The sequence below is a fragment of the Engystomops pustulosus genome, chromosome 6, assembly GCF_040894005.1.
Source record: "Engystomops pustulosus chromosome 6, aEngPut4.maternal, whole genome shotgun sequence".
Classification (NCBI taxonomy): Eukaryota; Metazoa; Chordata; class Amphibia; order Anura; family Leptodactylidae; genus Engystomops; species Engystomops pustulosus.
Window position 1 is genome coordinate 65,629,191 of NC_092416.1, and position 21,184 is coordinate 65,650,374.

The 21,184-nt window shown below is 47.2% G+C and overlaps 1 long non-coding RNA gene across 1 annotated transcript in view; it reads right to left on the bottom strand.

Moving 5' to 3' along the window:
• The window catches only part of LOC140135207 (uncharacterized), a 44,421-nt gene that overhangs the window by 5,731 nt on the left and 17,506 nt on the right, over positions 1-21,184 (bottom strand). The window contains exon 2 of the long non-coding RNA XR_011856486.1: positions 18,645-18,728. This is a non-coding gene — a long non-coding RNA (uncharacterized lncRNA). The remainder of the gene's footprint in view (positions 1-18,644; positions 18,729-21,184) is intronic.

Below are 21,184 nucleotides of genomic sequence, written 5' to 3' on the forward strand. Positions count from 1 at the left end.
GATGCTCGAGTGCTCGTCTCGAATAACGAGCCCCATTGAAGTCAATGGGAGACTCGGGCTTTTTTCAAGGGGACCAAGGCTCTGCACAGGGAAGCTTGGCCAAACACCTGGGAACCTCAGAAAAGGATGGAAACACCAAGGAAGTGGACAGGAAACAGCAGGGGCAGCATGCATGGATGCCTCTGAGGCTGCTTAATCGCACCATTATGCCAAAATTATGGGCAACAGCATGGCCATGACCGAATGAGGCTAGATAGCATCTAAAACATGCAATAATTGACCCTGACACTATAGGGGACGGCATGCAGAGGCAGCGGCAGCAGTGGCAGGCTAGAGAGTCTCATGGCAACATACCCTAAATGGACTCAGGTTTTACCAAAGGAGGTGAAATGATTTCCTATGTGAACAAAAGGTTGACGGTATATTTAGTCGATAACACAGCATGGTGTCGACATAGTGACCAAGTTCCATAACGTATCTGGTGAAACACCCTAAAAATGAGCCTGACACAGCTCTTTTGATAAGGGGACAACATGTGGAGGCAGCAATGGAGACGACTTCCATGATTAAGAGCGACAGTATGGGGCATTCATATTGCGCTGCTATGATTGCAACTTCAGGTCTCCAGCATGGCGGCGACAGATGGGCCGAGTTCCACTATGTATCTGGTGAAACACCTGAAAATTCTGCCTGACACAGCTCGTATGATAATCGGATGATGTGCTGCATATCCTCTCGTGCTCCAGCGTCTGGGGTATAGAGAGTTGAAATGAGACATTGGTGGACGCTGTGGAGGATCGTGGAGGCAAAATGGACAGGAAACAGCAGGGGCAGCATGCATGGATGCCTCTGAGGCTGCCTAATCTTGGGATGGAGCTGGCGGTCCACTGAAAGGCGAGATTTCGCCTGTCCAAGCCCCTGTCTCTCGGCTCCTCCCCACCCAAAATGGGCCTGGGGGCCAGAAGTGTTTACTTTGAAAAAATTATAATTTTCAAAGCGGCCGGGTCGTTTGAATATTTCACCTAGGAATAATGGAATAGCATAGTGGTTCTATTTTTAATTGTTTTTACGGAAATGGTTCCATGATTAAGAGCGACAGTATGGGGCATCCATATTGTGCTGCTATGATTGCAACTTCAGGTCTCCAGCATGGCGGCGACACATGGGCCGCGTTCCACTATGTATCTGGTGAAACACCTGAAAATTCTTCCTGACACAGCTCGTTTGATAAGGGGACGATGTATGGAGGCAGTGAACTAATAGTAGATTAAAGGTGCTGCAGTTAAAACTATGTTAGTTGGATCTTGAGATGGAGCTGGCGCTCCGCTGCCAGGCGAGCTTTCGCCATTCCAAGCCCCTGTCTCTAGGCTACTCCCCAAACAGCACTTCTAAGAACCTTTTGTATAAGATCAAGTGTAGTAGCGTTCTTATAAGTTTAGGATATGGCGGGTGAGGGGAATGTAAACAGATGCGCAAGAAGCACTGAAATAATATTGGTAAATGATAAAAGTTTGCCAGTATATTTTGTGGATTACACAGCAGGGTGACGACAAAGTTAACAAGTTTGATGTGGAATCCATGAAAACAACCCAAAATTCTGCCTGACACAGTTCGTTTGATAAGGAGACCATGTATGGAGGCAGCTATATGGACGACTTTTGGAGGCAGCTATGGCGATGACGTGTGGAGGTAGCAATGGAGACAACGTGTGGAGCCAGCTAAAAAGACGACATGTGGAGGCTTCTATGGAGACAATTTAATTTGGATAGTGCCTGTATGTGGCAGTCCAAAAAAGTTTTCAAACCAGAGGAGCAGGTAGGTGGTCCTCCAGAAAAATTAAATAAATTGAGTGCCTGTATGTGGCAGTCCAAAAAAGTTTTCAAACCAGAGGAGCAGGTAGGTGGCCCTCCAGAAAAATTAAATACATAGAGTACTATAGCTAGAGCCAGTTGGCCCTGGCAAAAAATAGCCAGTTTCCTATGCTTTAGTGTACAAAGAGGAGGAGAAGGAGGACAATGAGAAGGAGGAGTGCATACATTATTCAGGTTAAGCTTCTTTCACCTGTTGGAGAATGAAAATCCGGAGAAATCCAGGCTTTATTCATCTTGATAAGCGTCAGCCTGTCAGCGCTGTCAGTCGACAGGCGTGTACGCTTATCGGTGATGAGGCCACCAGCTTCACTGAAAACCCGCTCGGACAACACGCTAGCGGCAGGGCAGGCAAGAACCTCCAAGGCGTGCAGCGCCAGTTCGGGCCACATGTCCAGATTTGAAACCCAGTAGTTGTAGGGAGCTGTGTGATCATTGAGGACGATGTTATGGTCAGCTACGTACTCCCTCACCATCTTTCTGTAAAGATCAGCCCTACTCTGCCGAGACTGGGGACAGGTGACAGTGTCTTGCTGGGGTGACATAAAACTGGCAAAGGCCTTGTAAAGCGTACCCCTGCCAGTGCTGGACAAGCTGCCTGCTCGCCTACTCTCCCTCGCTACTTGTCCCGCAGAAGTACGCCCTCTGCCGCTAGCGCTGTCAGAAGGGAAATACTGTTTCAGCTTGTGCACCAGGGCCTGCTGGTATTCATGCATTCTCACACTCCTTTCCTCTCTAGGGATGAGAGTGGAAAGATTTTGCTTGTACCGTGGGTCCAGGAGAGTGAATACCCAGTAATCGGTGCTGGAATAAATTCTTTGAACGCGAGGGTCACGGGATAGGTAGTCTAGCATGAAATCTGCCATATGCGCCAGAGTCCCAAAGCGCAAAAATTCACTCCCCTCACTGGCCTGACTGCCCATTTCCTCCTCCTCCAACTCCTCCAACTCCTCTTCTTCTGCCCATACACGCTGAACAGTGAAGGACTGCACAATGGTCCCCTCTTCTGTCTCGCCAACATTCTCCTCCTCTTCCTCCTCATCCTCCTCCACCTCCTCCGATATGCGCTGAGAAACAGACCTAAGGGTGCTTTGGCTATCAACAAGGGAATCTTCTTCCCCCGTCTCTTGTGATGAACGCAAAGCTTCCGACTTCATGCTGACCAGAGAGTTTTTCAACAGGCCAAGCAGCGGGATGGTGAGGCTGATGATGGCGGCATCGCCACTGACCATCTGTGTTGACTCCTCAAAGTTACTCAGCACCTGACAGATATCAGACATCCACGTCCACTCCTCATTGTAGACTTGAGGAAGCTGACTGACCTGACTACCATTTCTGGTGGAAGTTGACATCTGGCAGTCTACAATTGCTCTGCGCTGCAGGTAAACTCTGGATAACATGGTTAATGTTGAATTCCACCTCGTGGGCACGTCGCACAACAGATGCGGCGCACCTTCGTGAGCAAATCAGACAGATTGGGGTATGTCTTGAGGAAACGCTGAACTATGAGATTTAACACATGGGCCAGGCATGGCACATGTGTCAGTCTGCCGAGTTGCAGAGCCGCCACCAGGTTACGGCCGTTGTCACACACAACCATGCCTGGCTTCAGGTTCAGCGGTGCCAGCCACAGATCAGTCTGCGCCGTGATGCCCTGTAATAACTCTTGGGTGTGCCTTTTATCGCCTAGGCTCAGCAGTTTGAGCAACGCCTGCTGTCGCTTAGCGACGGCACTGCTGCTGTGCCTAGAGCTACCGACTGATGGCGCCATGCCCACGGATGGTAATTCGGAGGAGGAGGAGGTTGAGGAGGGGTGGGAGGAGGAGGAGGCATAGTAGGCCTTTGAGACCTGGACCAAGGTAGGCCCCGCAATCCTCGGCGTTGGCAGTATATGAGCAGCCCCAGAGTAAGACTCGGTCCCAGCCTCCACCAAGTTAACCCAATGTGCCGTCAGCGATATATAGTGGCCCTGCCCGGCAGCACTCGTCCACGTGTCCGTGGTCAGGTGGACCTTGTCAGAAACGGCGTTGGTCAGGGCACGGATGATGTTCTCTGACACGTGCTTGTGCAGGGCTGGGACAGCACATCGGGAAAAGTAGTGGCTGCTAGGGACCGACTACCGAGGGGTGTCCGTCACCATGAGGTTTCGAAAGGCCTCGGTCTCTACCAGCCTATAGGGCAGCATCTCAAGGCTAAGCAACTTGGAGATGTGGACGTTGAGGGCTTGGGCATGTGGGTGGGTTGCGCTATACTTCCTTTTGCGCTCCAGCGTCTGGGGTATGGAGAGCTGAACGCTGGTGGATGCTGTGGAGGATCGTGGAGGAGAAGATGGGGTTTTCGCACGGGAGGTGTTTGGGCCGTGGCCCTGGGCAGGGGGCTGACTAGCACATGACACAGGGGAAGGAGCAGTGGTGTGCCCGGCTGGAGGTGAACGGGCTTGGTGACATTGAGTGGGGTGTTTAGCATTCATATGCCTGCGCATATTGGTGGTAGTTAAGCTAGTAGTGGTGGAACCCCTGCTGATCCTGGTTTGGCAAAGGTTGCACACCACAGTCCGTTGGTCATCCGGTGTTTCTTTAAAGAACCTCCAGACTTCTGAAAATCTAGCCCTCGCCACGGGAGCTTGACTACGGGCAACATTTGGCGCTGATGCACCAGCTCTGGCCCTGCCTCTCCGTCTGGCCCCACCACTGCCTCTTCCAACCTGTTCTGCTATAGGACTCGCCTCCGTCTCAGGAGCACTGTGTTCACCCGGCCTATCAACCCAGCTTGGGTCTGTCACCTCATCATCCTCCGATCCCTCAGTCTGCTCCCCCCTCGGACTTCCTGCCCTGACAACAACTTCACCACTGTCTGACAACCGTGTCTCCTCATCGTCCGACACCTCTTTACACACTTCTTCCACTACGTCAATAATGTCATCATCACCCACAGACTGCGACTGGTGGAATACCTGGGCATCGGAAAATTGCTCAGCAGCAACCGGACAAGTGGTTTGTGACTGTGGGAAGGGTCCAGAAAACAGTTCCTCAGAGTATGCTGCTTCAAATGTCAAATTTTGCTGGGAGGGGGCAGACTGGGGGGAAGGAGGCTGAGGTGGAGGAGCCGGAGGAGTGCTGATTTCGGTGACATGGGTGGACTGCGTGGAAGACTGACTGGTGGACAAATGGATAGAAGCATTGTCCGCAATCCACGACATCACCTCTTCGCACTGTTCTGGCCTCAACAGTGCTCTACCACGAGTCCCAGTAACTTGAGACATGATGAACCTAGGGAGTGTAGCTCTGCGGCGTTCCCCTGCTACCTCATCAGTAGGTGGTGTCTCACCCCGCCCAGGACCACGGTCTCTGACCCCTGCAGTAGTTGGACGCCCACGTCCACACCCTCGTCCTCTACCCCTAGCCCTCGGGTTAAACATTTTCCAAATTAAAGTGTAAACTTTTAATTTTTTTTTTGTGTTTATTTTTTTTTTATTTTTAATATTTTTTTAACAAAACATTGCTTTCCTATTGCTATGGCTAGTTTCTAACCTACACTGACAGCACACAACTGGATTTTGTGCTGTGCCTGATGAGTTTGAGCTATAAAATGAAATAAAGGTAAAAAAAATAAATAAATCAGCAGACTGTGCCTAATTCTAATCAAACCCCTAATAAATTGTCCCACTTCGGTGTTTGAGGTGGATATGCGTGTCACTAAGAGCTAAACACAACGGTCGCAGGTCTCCCAGCAAATTCCTCACAGTATGGTACTAGCTGCACTACTAATGCCAGCAAGCCCAGCCACAAGCAATCCGAAAAAGGAAAATATAACGCTATTGTAGGCCTAAGTAAGCCGTTGGGGTTCTCCTATGGCTATTTTGTAGCCGACACTGAAAGCACACTGCTTTGCAAGATGAGTTTGAGCTATAAAATGAAATAAAGGTAAAAAAAAAAAATAAATCAGCAGACTCTGCCTAATTCTAATCAAACTCCTAATAAATTGTCCCACTTCGGTGTTTGAGGTGGATATGCGTGTCACTAAGAGCTAAACACAACGGTCGCAGGTCTCCCAGCAAATTCCTCACAATATGGTACTAGCTGCACTACTAATGCCAGCAAGCCCAGCAACAAGCAAACAAAAAAAAAGGAAAATATAACGCTATTGTAGTTCCTAAGAAAGCCGTTGGGGTTCTCCTATGGCTATTTTGTAGCCGACACTGAAAGCACACTGCTTTGCAAGATGAGTTTGAGCTATAAAATGAAATAAAGGTAAAAAAAATAAATAAATCAGCAGACTGTGCCTAATTCTAATCAAACCCATAATAAATTGTCCCACTTCGGTGTTTGAGGTGGATATGCGTGTCACTAAGAGCTAAACACAACGGTCGCAGGTCTCCCAGCAAATTCCTCACAATATGGTACTAGCTGCACTACTAATGCCAGCAAGCCCAGCCACAAGCAAACAAAAAAAAGGAAAATATAACGCTATTGTAGGCCTAAGTAAGCCGTTGGGGTTCTCCTATGGCTATTTTGTAGCCGACACTGAAAGCACACTGCTTTGCAAGATGAGTTTGAGCTATAAAATGAAATAAAGGTAAAAAAAATAAATAAATCAGCAGACTCTGCCTAATTCAAATCAAACCCCTAATAAATTGTCCCACTTTGGTGTTTGAGGTGGATATGTGTGTCACTAAGAGCTAAACACAACGGTAGCAGGTCTCCCAGCAAATTCCTCACAATATGGTACTAGCTGCACTTCTAGTGCCAGCAAGCCCAGCCACAAGCAAATAAAAAAAAAAATGTATAACGTTATTGTAGCCCTAAGAAGGGCTGTTGGGTTCTTGTAGAATCACTCCTGCCTAACACTATTCTAATAGAACAGCCTAACGCTTTCCCTGACCAGCAGCAGCTCTCTCCCTAGCCGCATCCAGACACAGAATGATCCGAGCAGCGCGGACAGGGGCTAGTCTATTCCAGGGTCACCTGATCTGGCCAGCCAACCACTGCTATCGACGTGTAAGGGTACCACGTCATGCTGGGTGGAGTGCAGAGTCTCCTGGCTTGTGATTGGCTCTGTTTCTGGCCGCCAAAAAGCAAAACGGCGGGAGATGCCATTTTCTCGAGCGGGCGAAGTATTCGTCCGAGCAACGAGCAGTTTCGAGTACGCTAATGCTCGAACGAGCATCAAGCTCGGACGAGTATGTTCGCTCATCTCTACTCTCTTCCTTTTGACTGAATTGGGTCATTTATCTTTAGTCAGCACAATTCTGCAGAGTTAAAAATATAAAAGAAAACAAAGAGAAAAGCCTGTAGAAAAATGACCCCAAAGTAATAGTCTGGAGGCGCAAAGGGTTGCCACATGGATTTCCAGCAATAAACCCTTACAAGGTTAATAACTAGAGATGAGCGAACATGCTCGTCCGAGCTTGATGCTCGGTCGAGCATTAGGGTACTCGAAACTGCTCGTTACTCGAACGAATACTTCGCCCGCTCGAGAAAATGGCAGCTCCCGCCGTTTTGCTTTTTGGCGGCCAGAAACAGAGCCAATCACAAGCCAGGAGACTCTGCACTCCACCCAGCATGACGTGGTACCCTTACACGTCGATAGCAGTGGTTGGCTGGCCAGATCAGGTGACCCTGGGATAGACTAGCCGCTGGCCGCGCTGCTCGGATCATTCTGTCTCTGGATGCCGCTAGGGAGAGAGCTGCTGCTGGTCAGGGAAAGCGTTAGGGTGTTCTATTAGCTTACTGTTAGGCAGGAGTGATTCTCAAAGAACCCAACAGCCCTTCTTAGGGCTACAATAACGTTCTACTTTTTTTATTTTAATTTGCATCTTTTACCATTTTGTGAGGAATTAGCAGGGGGACTTGCTACCGTTGTGTTTAGCTCTTAGTGGCACACATATCCATAGCAAAGACCGAAGTGGCAAAATTCAGTAGGGGTTGGATTTCTATTAGGCAATAACTCAGTGTCATCTCATCTGGCATAGTAGTGTGCTTCCTTTGATACTTGGCTAGAAAATAGCCATAGGAGAATACAAACAGCTTCTTGAAGCCTACAGTAGCGTTCTATATATTTGATTTCTGGTTGATCTGCTGGTGGCTGTAGTTTCTGCAGTGCATGTACTTGCCAATTCTGAGCAATTTGTAGTGAGACTTGCGACCGCTGTGTTCTGCGCTTAGTGGCGCACATATCCATAGCAAAGGCCGAAGTGGCAAAATTCAGTAGGGGTTGGATTTCTATTAGGCAATAACTCAGTGTCATCTCATCTGGCATAGTAGTGTGCTTCCTTTGATACTTGGCTAGAAAATAGCCATAGGAGAATACAAACAGCTTCTTGAAGCCTACAGTAGCGTTCTATATATTTGATTTCTGGTTGATCTGCTGGTGGCTGTAGTTTCTGCAGTGCATGTACTTGCCAATTCTGAGCAATTTGTAGTGAGACTTGCGACCGCTGTGTTCTGCGCTTAGTGGCGCACATATCCATAGCAAAGGCCGAAGTGGCAAAATTCAGTAGGGGTTGGATTTCTATTAGGCAATAACTCAGTGTCATCTCATCTGGCATAGTAGTGTGCTTCCTTTGATACTTGGCTAGAAAATAGCCATAGGAGAATACAAACAGCTTCTTGAAGCCTACAGTAGCGTTCTATATATTTGATTTCTGGTTGATCTGCTGGTGGCTGTAGTTTCTGCAGTGCATGTACTTGCCAATTCTGAGCAATTTGTAGTGAGACTTGCGACCGCTGTGTTCTGCGCTTAGTGGCGCACATATCCATAGCAAAGGCCGAAGTGGCAAAATTCAGTAGGGGTTGGATTTCTATTAGGCAATAACTCAGTGTCATCTCATCTGGCATAGTAGTGTGCTTCCTTTGATACTTGGCTAGAAAATAGCCATAGGAGAATACAAACAGCTTCTTGAAGCCTACAGTAGCGTTCTATATATTTGATTTCTGGTTGATCTGCTGGTGGCTGTAGTTTCTGCAGTGCATGTACTTGCCAATTCTGAGCAATTTGTAGTGAGACTTGCGACCGCTGTGTTCTGCGCTTAGTGGCGCACATATCCATAGCAAAGGCCGAAGTGGCAAAATTCAGTAGGGGTTGGATTTCTATTAGGCAATAACTCAGTGTCATCTCATCTGGCATAGTAGTGTGCTTCCTTTGATACTTGGCTAGAAAATAGCCATAGGAGAATACAAACAGCTTCTTGAAGCCTACAGTAGCGTTCTATATATTTGATTTCTGGTTGATCTGCTGGTGGCTGTAGTTTCTGCAGTGCATGTACTTGCCAATTCTGAGCAATTTGTAGTGAGACTTGCGACCGCTGTGTTCTGCGCTTAGTGGCGCACATATCCATAGCAAAGGCCGAAGTGGCAAAATTCAGTAGGGGTTGGATTTCTATTAGGCAATAACTCAGTGTCATCTCATCTGGCATAGTAGTGTGCTTCCTTTGATACTTGGCTAGAAAATAGCCATAGGAGAATACAAACAGCTTCTTGAAGCCTACAGTAGCGTTCTATATATTTGATTTCTGGTTGATCTGCTGGTGGCTGTAGTTTCTGCAGTGCATGTACTTGCCAATTCTGAGCAATTTGTAGTGAGACTTGCGACCGCTGTGTTCTGCGCTTAGTGGCGCACATATCCATAGCAAAGGCCGAAGTGGCAAAATTCAGTAGGGGTTGGATTTCTATTAGGCAATAACTCAGTGTCATCTCATCTGGCATAGTAGTGTGCTTCCTTTGATACTTGGCTAGAAAATAGCCATAGGAGAATACAAACAGCTTCTTGAAGCCTACAGTAGCGTTCTATATATTTGATTTCTGGTTGATCTGCTGGTGGCTGTAGTTTCTGCAGTGCATGTACTTGCCAATTCTGAGCAATTTGTAGTGAGACTTGCGACCGCTGTGTTCTGCGCTTAGTGGCGCACATATCCATAGCAAAGGCCGAAGTGGCAAAATTCAGTAGGGGTTGGATTTCTATTAGGCAATAACTCAGTGTCATCTCATCTGGCATAGTAGTGTGCTTCCTTTGATACTTGGCTAGAAAATAGCCATAGGAGAATACAAACAGCTTCTTGAAGCCTACAGTAGCGTTCTATATATTTGATTTCTGGTTGATCTGCTGGTGGCTGTAGTTTCTGCAGTGCATGTACTTGCCAATTCTGAGCAATTTGTAGTGAGACTTGCGACCGCTGTGTTCTGCGCTTAGTGGCGCACATATCCATAGCAAAGGCCGAAGTGGCAAAATTCAGTAGGGGTTGGATTTCTATTAGGCAATAACTCAGTGTCATCTCATCTGGCATAGTAGTGTGCTTTCTTTGATACTTGGCTAGAAAATAGCCATAGGAGAATACAAACAGCTTCTTGAAGCCTACAGTAGCGTTCTATATATTTGATTTCTGGTTGATCTGCTGGTGGCTGTAGTTTCTGCAGTGCATGTACTTGCCAATTCTGAGCAATTTGTAGTGAGACTTGCGACCGCTGTGTTCTGCGCTTAGTGGCGCACATATCCATAGCAAAGGCCGAAGTGGCAAAATTCAGTAGGGGTTGGATTTCTATTAGGCAATAACTCAGTGTCATCTCATCTGGCATAGTAGTGTGCTTCCTTTGATACTTGGCTAGAAAATAGCCATAGGAGAATACAAACAGCTTCTTGAAGCCTACAGTAGCGTTCTATATATTTGATTTCTGGTTGATCTGCTGGTGGCTGTAGTTTCTGCAGTGCATGTACTTGCCAATTCTGAGCAATTTGTAGTGAGACTTGCGACCGCTGTGTTCTGCGCTTAGTGGCGCACATATCCATAGCAAAGGCCGAAGTGGCAAAATTCAGTAGGGGTTGGATTTCTATTAGGCAATAACTCAGTGTCATCTCATCTGGCATAGTAGTGTGCTTCCTTTGATACTTGGCTAGAAAATAGCCATAGCAATAGGATAGGATTGTTTGGTTTTAAAAACTCAAAAAAAAAAAAAAAACACAAAAAAAAAAAAAACACAAAAAAACACCAAAAAAAACAAAAAGAAGTAAAAAAAAAAAAAAAGTTATAACTCTCATTTTAAAAATGTTTAACCCGAGGGCTAGGGGTAGAGGACGAGGGCGGGGACGTGGGCGTCCAACTACTGCAGGGGTCAGAGGCCGTGGTCCTGGGCGGGGTGAGACACCACCTGCTGATGAGGGAGCAGGGGAACGCCGCAGAGCTACACTCCCTAGGTTCATGTCTGAAGTTACTGGGACTCGTGGTAGAGCACTGTTGAGGCCAGAACAGTGCGAACAGGTGATGTCGTGGATTGCTGACAATGCTTCGAGCAATTTGTCCACCACCAGTCAGTCTTCCACGCAGTCCACCCATGTCACCGAAATCCCCACTCCTCCAGCTCCTGCACCTCAGCCTCCTCCCCCCCAGTCTGCCCCCTCCCAGGAAAATTTGGCATTTGAACCGGCATACTCTGAGGAACTGTTTTCTGGACCCTTCCCACAGTCACAAACCACTTGTCCGGTTGCTGCTGAGCAATTTTCCGATGCCCAGGTTTTCCACCAGTCACAGTCTGTGGGTGATGATGACCTTCTTGACGTAGTGGAAGTGTGTAAAGAGGTGTCCGACGATGAGGAGACACGGTTGTCAGACAGTGGGGAAGTTGTTGTCAGGGCAGGAAGTCCGAGGGGGGAGCAGACTGAGGGATCGGAGGATGATGAGGTGACAGACCCAAGCTGGGTTGAGAGGCCGGGTGAACACAGTGCTTCTGAGACGGAGGAGAGTCCTCGACCTGAACAGGTTGGAAGAGGCAGTGGTGGGGCCAGACGGAGAGGCAGGGCCAGAGCTGGTGCATCAGCGCCACTGTCAACTAGTGAAGCTCCCATGGTGAGGGCTCTTGCGGCGAGGGCTAGATCTTCAGAAGTGTGGAGGTTCTTTAAGGAAACACCGGATGACCGACGGACTGTGGTGTGCAACATTTGCCAAACCAGGCTCAGCAGGGGTTCCACCACTACTAGCTTAACTACCACCAGTATGCGCAGGCATATGAATGCTAAGCACCCCACTCAGTGGCAACAAGCCCGTTCACCTCCGGCCGTGCACACCACTGCTCCTTCCCCTGTGTCAGCTGCTAGTCAGCCCCCTGCCCAGGACCCTGGCACAAAAACCCCATCGTCGCCTCCACGATCCTCCACAGCATCCACCAGCGTTCAGCTCTCCATACCCCAGACGCTGGAGCGGAAACGCAAATATAGTGCAACCCACCCGCACGCCCAAGCCCTTAATGTGCACATCTCCAGATTGCTTAGCCTGGAGATGCTGCCCTATAGGCTAGTAGAGACCGAGGCCTTTCGCAACCTCATGGCGGCGGCCGCCCCTCGGTATTCGGTCCCCAGCCGCCACTACTTTTCCCGATGTGCCGTCCCAGCCCTGCACCAGCACGTGTCAGACAACATCATCCGTGCCCTGACCAACGCCGTTTCTGACAAGGTCCACCTGACCACGGACACGTGGACGAGTGCTGCCGGGCAGGGCCACTATATATCGCTGACGGCACATTGGGTTAACTTGGTGGAGGCTGGGACCGAGTCTGACCCTGGGGCTGCTCATATACTGCCGACGCCGAGGATTGCGGGGCCTACCTCGGTCCAGGTGTTTCAGGCCTACTATGCCTCCTCCTCCTCCCACCCCTCCTCCACCTCCTCCTCCGAACTACCATCCGTGGGCACGGCGCCATCAGTCGGTAGCTCTAGGCACAGCAGCAGTGCCGTCGCTAAGCGACAGCAGGCGGTGCTCAAACTGCTGAGCCTAGGCGACAAAAGGCACACCGCCCAAGAGCTATTACAGGGCATCACGGCGCAGACTGATCTGTGGCTGGCACCGCTGAACCTCAAGCCGGGAATGGTTGTGTGTGACAACGGCCGTAACCTGGTGGCGGCTCTGCAACTCGGCAGACTGACACATGTGCCATGCCTGGCCCATGTGTTAAATCTGATAGTGCAGCGTTTCCTCAAGACATACCCCAATCTGTCTGATTTGCTCACGAAGGTGCGCCGCATCTGTGCGCATTTCAGGAAGTCCAGCCCAGATGCTGCCACTCTCAGGGCAGCGCAGCGCCGCCTCCAACTGCCCGCTCACCGACTGTTGTGCGACGTGCCCACGAGGTGGAATTCAACACTGACCATGTTATCCAGAGTTTACCAGCAGCGCCGAGCGATTGTAGACTGCCAGATGTCAACTTCCACCAGAACTGGTAGTCAGGTCAGTCAGCTTCCTCAAGTCTACAATGAGGAGTGGACGTGGATGTCTGATATCTGTCAGGTGCTGAGTAACTTTGAGGAGTCAACACAGATGGTCAGTGGCGATGCCGCCATCATCAGCCTCACCATCCCGCTGCTTGGCCTGTTGAAAAACTCTCTGGTCAGCATGAAGTCGGAAGCTTTGCGCTCGTCACAAGAGACGGGGGAAGAATATTCCCTTGTTGATAGCCAAAGCACCCTGAGGTCTGTTTCTCAGCGCATATCGGAGGAGGTGGAGGTGGAGGAGGATGAGGAGGAAGAGGAGGAGAATGTTGGCGAGACACAAGAGGGGACCATTGTTGAGTCCTTCACTGTTCAGCGTGTATGGGCAGAAGAAGAGGAGTTGGAGGAGGAGGAAATGGACAGTCAGGCCAGTGAGGGGAGTGAATTCTTACGCGTTGGTACTCTGGCGCATATGGCAGATTTCATGCTAGGCTGCCTATCCCGTGACCCTCGCGTTCAAAGAATTTATTCCAGCACCGATTACTGGGTGTTCACTCTCCTGGACCCACGGTACAAGCAAAATCTTCCCACTCTCATCCCTGGAGAGGAAAGGAGTGTGAGAATGCATGAATACCAGCAGGCCCTGGTGCACAAGCTGAAACAGTATTTCCCTTCTGACAGCGCTAGCGGCAGAGTGCGTAGTTCTGCGGGACAAGTAGCGAGGGAGAGTAGGCGAGCAGGCAGCTTGTCCAGCACTGGCAAGGGTACGCTTTACAAGGCTTTTGCCAGCTTTATGTCACCCCAGCAAGACACTGTCACCAGTCCCCAGTCTCGGCAGAGTAGGGCTGATCTTTACAGAAAGATGGTGAGGGAGTACGTAGCTGACCATACCATCGTCCTAAATGATCACACAGCTCCCTACAACTACTGGGTTTCAAAGCTGGACATGTGGCACGAACTGGCGCTGTACGCCTTGGAGGTTCTTGCCTGCCCTGCCGCTAGCGTCTTGTCCGAGCGGGTTTTCAGTGCAGCTGGTGGCATCATCACCGATAAGCGTACACGCCTGTCGACTGACAGCGCTGACAGGCTGACGCTTATTAAAATGAATAAAGGCTGGATTTCTCAGAATTTCCAATCTCCACCAGGTGAAGGAAGCTCAACCTGAATAATTGATCCACTCCTCCTCCTCCTCCTCATTTTCCTCCTTCTCCTCCTCTTTGTACAGTAAAGCAGAGGAAAATGGCTATTTTTTGACAGGGCCCACTGGCTCTTGCTATAGTACTTCATGCATTTAATTTTTCTGGAGGGCCACCTACCCGGTCCTCTGTTTGAAACAATTTTTGTGAGTGCCACATACAGGCACTCAATCTATTCCATTTTTCTGGAGGGCCACCTACCCGGTCCTCTGTTTTAAAAAAATTTTGGGACTGCCACATACAGGCACTCAATCTATTCCATTTTACTGCAGGGCCACCTACCTGCTCCTCTGGTTTGAACAATTTTTGGGACTGCCACATACAGGCACTCAATCTATTCCATTTTACTGGAGGGCCACCTACCTGCTCCTCTGGTTTGAAACATTTTTGGGACTGCCACATACAGGCACTCAATCTATTCCATTTTACTGCAGGGCCACCTACCTGCTCCTCTGGTTTGAACAATTTTTGGGACTGCCACATACAGGCACTCAATCTATTCCATTTTACTGGAGGGCCACCTACCTGCTCCTCTGGTTTGAAACATTTTTGGGACTGCCACATACAGGCACTCAATCTATTCCATTTTACTGCAGGGCCACCTACCTGCTCCTCTGGTTTGAACAATTTTTGGGACTGCCACATACAGGCACTCAATCTATTCCATTTTACTGCAGGGCCACCTACCTGCTCCTCTGGTTTGAACAATTTTTGGGACTGCCACATACAGGCACTCAATCTATTCCATTTTACTGGAGGGCCACCTACCTGCTCCTCTGGTTTGAAACATTTTTGGGACTGCCACATACAGGCACTCAATCTATCCCATTTTACTGGAGGGCCACCTACCTGCTCCTCTGGTTTGAAAAATGTTTGGGACTGCCACATACAGGCACTATCCAAATTAAATTGTCTCCATAGCAGCCTCCACACGTTGTCTCCATTGCTACCTCCAAAAGTCGTCCATATAGCTGCCTCCATACATCGTCCCTTTATCAAACGAGGTGTGTCAGGCAGAAATTTGGGTTGTTTTCATGGATTCCACATCAAAGTTGTTAACTTTGTCGCCACCCTGCTGTGTTATCCACAAAATATACTGGCAAACTTTTACCATTTAGGGATATTATTTCAGCGCTTCTTGCGCATCTGTTTACATTCCCCTCACCCGGCATATCCTAAACTTATAAGAACGCTACTACACTTGATCTTATACAAAAGGTTCTTAGAAGTGCTGTTTGGGGAGTAGCCTAGAGACAGGGGCTTGGATTGGCGAAAGCTCGCCTGGCAGCGGAACGCCAGCTCCATGCGCATCATGCGCTTCTTGCGCATCTGTTTACATTCCCCTCACCCGCCATATCCCAAACTTATAAGAACGCTACTACACTTAACTTGGTGCAGGCTGGGACCGAGTCTGACCCTGGGGCTGGTCATATACTGCCGACGCAGAGAATTGCGGGGCCTACCTCGGTCCAGGTCTCAAAGGCCTACTATACCTCCTCCCACCCCTCCTCCACCTCCTCCTCCTCCGAATTACCATCCGTGGGCATGGCGCCATCAGTCGGTAGCTCTAGGCACAGCAGCAGTGCCGTCGCTAAGCGACAGCAGGCGGTGCTGAAACTGCTGAGCCTAGGCGATAAAAGGCACACCGCCCAAGAGCTATTACAGGGCATTCCACATCAAAGTTGTTAACTTTGTCGCCACCCTGCTGTGTAATCCCCAAAATATACTTGCAAACTTTTACCATTTAGGGATATTATTTCAGCGCTTCTTGCGCATCTGTTTACATTCCCCTCACCCGCCATATCCTAAACTTATAAGAACGCTACTACACTTGATCTTATACAAAAGGTTCTTAGAAGTGCTGTTTGGGGAGTAGCCTATAGACAGGGGCTTGGATTGGCGAAAGCTCGCCTGGCAGCGGAGCGCCAGCTCCATGCCAAGATCCAACTAACATAGTTTTAACTGCAGCACCTTTAATCTACTACTAGTTCACTGCCTCCATACATGGTCCCCTTATCAAACGAGCTGTGTCAGGCAGAATTTTGGGTTGTTTTCATGGCTTCCATGTTAACTTTGTCGCCACCCTGCTGTGTAATCCACAAAATATACTGGCAAACTTTTATCATGTACCGATATTATTTGAGCGCTTCTTGCTCACCTCCTTTGGTTCCTCTCTGCCACCCATTGGTTTGAAGCCTGAGTCCATTTAGGGTATGTCGCCATGACACTCTCTAGCCTGCTGCCGCTGCCTCTGCATGCCGTCCCCTATAGTGTCAGGGTCAATTATTGGATGTTTTAGATGCTATCTAGCTTCATTCTGTCACTCTGTCATGGCCATGCTGTTGCCCATAATTTTGGCATAATGGTGCGATTATGCAGCCTCAGAGGCATCCATGCATGCTGCCCCTGCTGTTTCCTGTCCATTTCCGTGGTGTTTCCATCCTTTTCTGAGGTTCCCAGGTGTTTGGCCAAGCTTCCCTGTGCAGAGCCTTGGTCCCCTTGAAAAATGCTCGAGTCTCCCATTGACTTCAATGGGGTTCGTTATTCGAGACGAGCACTCGAGCATCGGGAAAAGTTCGTCTCGAATAACGAGTACCCGAGCATTTTAGTGTTCGCTCATCTCTATTAATAACCTTTCTGGGTAATGAAAATATGGTCATTTAAACCCTTCCCGCCGCGGCCCTTTTTCGATTTTGCGTTTTCATTTTTCACTCCCCACATTCAAAAATCTGTAACCTTTTTATTTTTCCATGTACTTAGCTGTGTGATGGCTTATTTTCTGCGTAACAAATTACACTTCAAAATAGTGGTATTTAATATTTCATGCCTTGTACTGGGAAGCGGGAAAAAAATTCCAAATGCAGTGAAATTGGTAAAAAAACGCATTTGTGCCGTATTCTTGTGGGCTTGGATTTTACGGATTTCACTGTGCACCCCAAATGACATGTCTTCTTTATTCTTTGGGTCGGTACGATTACGGGGATACCAAATTTGTATAGGTTTTATAATGTTTTCATATATTTAAAAAAATTAAAACCTCCTGTCCAAATTTTTTTGGGGGCATTTTGCCATATCCTGGGGCTAATAACTTTTTCATACTTTGGTGTATGGAGCTGGGGTGGAGGTTTTTTTTTGCGGATTTTGATTTCGTTTACAATGTTATCATTTTTAGGTCTGTACGACCTTTTGATCACTTTTTATAGAATTTTAAATATTATTTTAAATGGCAAAAAAGTGCTATTTTCGACTTTGGGCGCGGTTTTCCGTTACGGGGTTAAACGCAGTGAAAAACCGTTATCATATTTTGATAGATCGGGCATTTTCGGACGCGGCAATACCTAATGTGTTTATGATTTATACTGTTTATTTATTTTTATATCAATTCTAGGGAAAGGGGGGTGATTTTAATTTTTAGGTTTTTTTTATTATAATTTTTTTATTTCAACTTTTTTTAAATTTTTATTTTTACTATTTTTCAGACTCCCTAGGGTACTTTAACCCTAGGTTGTCTGATCGATCCTATCATATACTGCCATACTACAGTATGGCAGTATATGGGGATTTTACTACTCATACATTACCATGTGATGACAGCACTTGGTAATGAATGGGTTAACCCGAAGTAGCTTCGGGTCTTCGTGAGACCCGAAGCTACCATGGCAACGGATCGCCACTAACCGATGACGTCACGTCTTTTTGAAGCCGCCGGCACGGTAAAACACCGCTGCAATATGCAGCAAAGACTTACCGGCTATGGAGAGGGCTCGGCCCGCGAGCCCTCTCCATGCAGCGCGACCCGACATGTGACGTACTATTACGTCACATGTCGGTAAGGGGTGGTACACAGTAAAATAGCAAATGATCCCTTTTCCAAACAAACTCTCCATTTTAGTTGATAATGGCTTCCTTTGCACTTTTTTTTAGAGAATATGCTAAAAAAAAAAATTAAATACCTGATTTTCTATGTTAACCAAGTAAGTGTCATGGTCAAAAGTGTTCCAACCCGTGAAAGGTCTAGAAGAAAGTACTTGAATACTCAAATTTAAAATCATCTTCCTCAAAGTTCAAATAAACAAATAAAATTATAAACATGTTAGATGTTTTATCAAAATCTAGAAATAATTTTCCTATACATTAAATTTTTCTAGCTACTCTTTGCATTTTTAATAAACATTGATCAAAAGGCAATAAAGTTCCTAAATTGGTATCAGTGAATAGGTCAGCCCATCCCTCAAATGAATAACACCATACTATAAAATAGATACAGTTTTTTTTTTTTTTCCAAAAGAGAATACTGTTCCAAAGAATAAAGGGGATGTAGTATTCGTCTGTAAAGTAACTATCAATTCTCAAACCTTAAATGTTTGGGAATAATAAATGTCAGTTTTACCTTTGCAGCTTCCCGTAAAATAGTACCGAATATTAAATGAAGTCACTTGAAAGTACAATTTGTTTTGCAGGCTTTCCTTCAGCTCTGTAAACAGAAATATAATTAAGGCTTTTGAAAGTGAAATGTAAAAAACAGAAATACAAAAATGGAAAATGGCTGCCGTGTGAAAAGGTTAAAAAATATATAGATGCTATACAGAATGCAATTAACCCTTATTTTTCAGTTCTTTCCTCTACAAGCTGTAGCTTTTATATTTTTCTGTCACCATAGCTGTTCGGTGTTTTACTTTATTTTTGAGATCAAGTTTAGTTTTCAATAGCAATATATCCTACTGGACTTTTATTAACCCTTTATGTGCAGTATATTTTAAAAAAGAAGGCAAACACTAAGTAGTTTTTTTTTCTAATAAAAATTTCTGCCTTTATTGTTGAACCAAAATAACATACAAATATTTTTGTCAGCGTCAATACACATACAGCGATACCATAACTTATAGGGTTTTTTAAACAAACTTCCTTTTTATAATGAAATACTTGTGGTAGAGATGAGCGAGCACTAAAATGCTCGAGTGCTCGTTATTCGAGACGAACTTTTCCTGATGCTCGAGTGCTCGTCTCGAATAACGAGCCCCATTGAAGTCAATGGGAGACTCAAGCATTTTTCAAAGGGACCATGGTTCGGGAATAAAATGTGTTATTTAATTGAAATAGAATGTCTTCTGATAAGTTAGCAGATGTATGCAAACATCTGCAATCTATTCTTCACTGTTCTGCGCGTATATTATCTCCCGCCAAGTTAGCAGATGTGAAGAACAGTGAAGAATAGAATAAAAACAGTGAACACAGTGAACACAGGATCATTTAAGTGAAAAACGCAGTGAAAAACACAGTGAAGAATAGATTGCAGATGTTCGGCACATCTGCTTACTTGTCAGGATCCATGATGCTGCTCCCCGGTGTCTTCGTGCTGCTGCTCCCCGGTGTCTCCGTGCTCCCCCGGTGTTTCCGTTCTGCCCCAGTGTCTCCGTGCTGCCCCAGTGTCTCCGTTCTGCCCCAGTGTCCCCGTGCTGCCCCAGTGTCTCCGTTCTGCCCCTGCCCGATGTCTCCGTGCTGCCCCAGTGCCTCCGTTCTGCCCCAGTGTCTCCGTTCTGCCCCTGCCCCGATGTCTCCGTGCTGCCCCAGTGTCTCCGTGCTGCCCCAGTGTCTCCGTTTTGCCCCTGCCCGATGTCTCCATGCTGCCCCAGTGTCTCCGTTCTGCCCCTGCCCGATGTCTCCGTACTGCCTCAGTGTCTCCGTGCTGCCCCAGTGTCTCCGTGCTGCCCCAGTGTCCCTGCCCCGATGTCTCCGTGCTGCTGTTCCCCCCATGTCTCTGTGCTGCTCCCTGGTGTCTCTGTGCTGCTCCCTGGTGTCTCTGTGCTGCTCCTCGTGTTCTTCAATGTGTTCTTCACACAAATATATTGTTCTTCACATACTATTTTGTTCCGCGCGTATCTTCCGACAAGTAAGCAGATGTGCCGAACATCTGTAATCTATTCTTCACAGTGTTTTTCACTGTGTTTTTCACTTAAATGATCCTGTGTTCACAGTTTTTATTCTATTCTTCATTGTTCTTCACTGTGTTTTTTTAATTAAATGCTCGATCTCGAGCAGGGGAAATACTCGTCCGAGCAACGAGCCGTTTCGAGCACCTTAATACTCAAACGAGCATCAAGCTCGGACGAGTATACTCGCTCATCTCTAACTTGTGGGAGGAAAAACTTAAAACTTCAAAACGCCAACTTCTAAATGCCATAACTTTTAAAATTTTTGTCAGTGTTGCAGTGTGTAAGTTACCAGAACCTGGAAGATAAATACAGGTCCATAGCCAAGATTACTACCTAGAGACATTACCAGAACCAAGATTCACTTATATTACTGGATAACATAAAAAACACACTTATTGGCATGTTGTCTCAGCAATGGGAACCATCAACCTGGTGACAAGTAGCCAGGAGCTGTACAGCAGCTATGTATTGCTGGATAGTCACTAACTTTAGGCTTCATTCTCATCTTGTGTTTGCTATCCATCATAAGGATATGTTAGAAAGATTCCAAGTGTATTCTAACAATGGAGCGAAGTAGCATATCCCACTGTATGCTCATACTTAATGCTTATGAACTGGGATGCAACCTTCAGTTCCTCCCCCCCTTAAAGTAGGAGAAGGATGTAATATCAGCACTAGATAGTGATTGGCTGATGCCAATGTTCTGAGCGTTTCACTAGTGATTTCACTGTCCAGAATGCCTTCCAATAAAGCTTCCTACAGACAGAGAGAAAACAGAGATGTAAAGAAAATATACTCTTTAATATTGTAGTACAGGGCATGTACAAAGAGGGCTCACCACATAAAGAGGTGGGGTTTACTGCATATTGCAGCAAACACCCACTGCTAATACCTGCGGTCGGTACTAGCATATATTGCGGGTATTAACCCTACCAATGCGAGAAGCAGCATTTAAAAGGCACAGTGCCTGGGCACCACCATCTTTGTAGCAATTGTC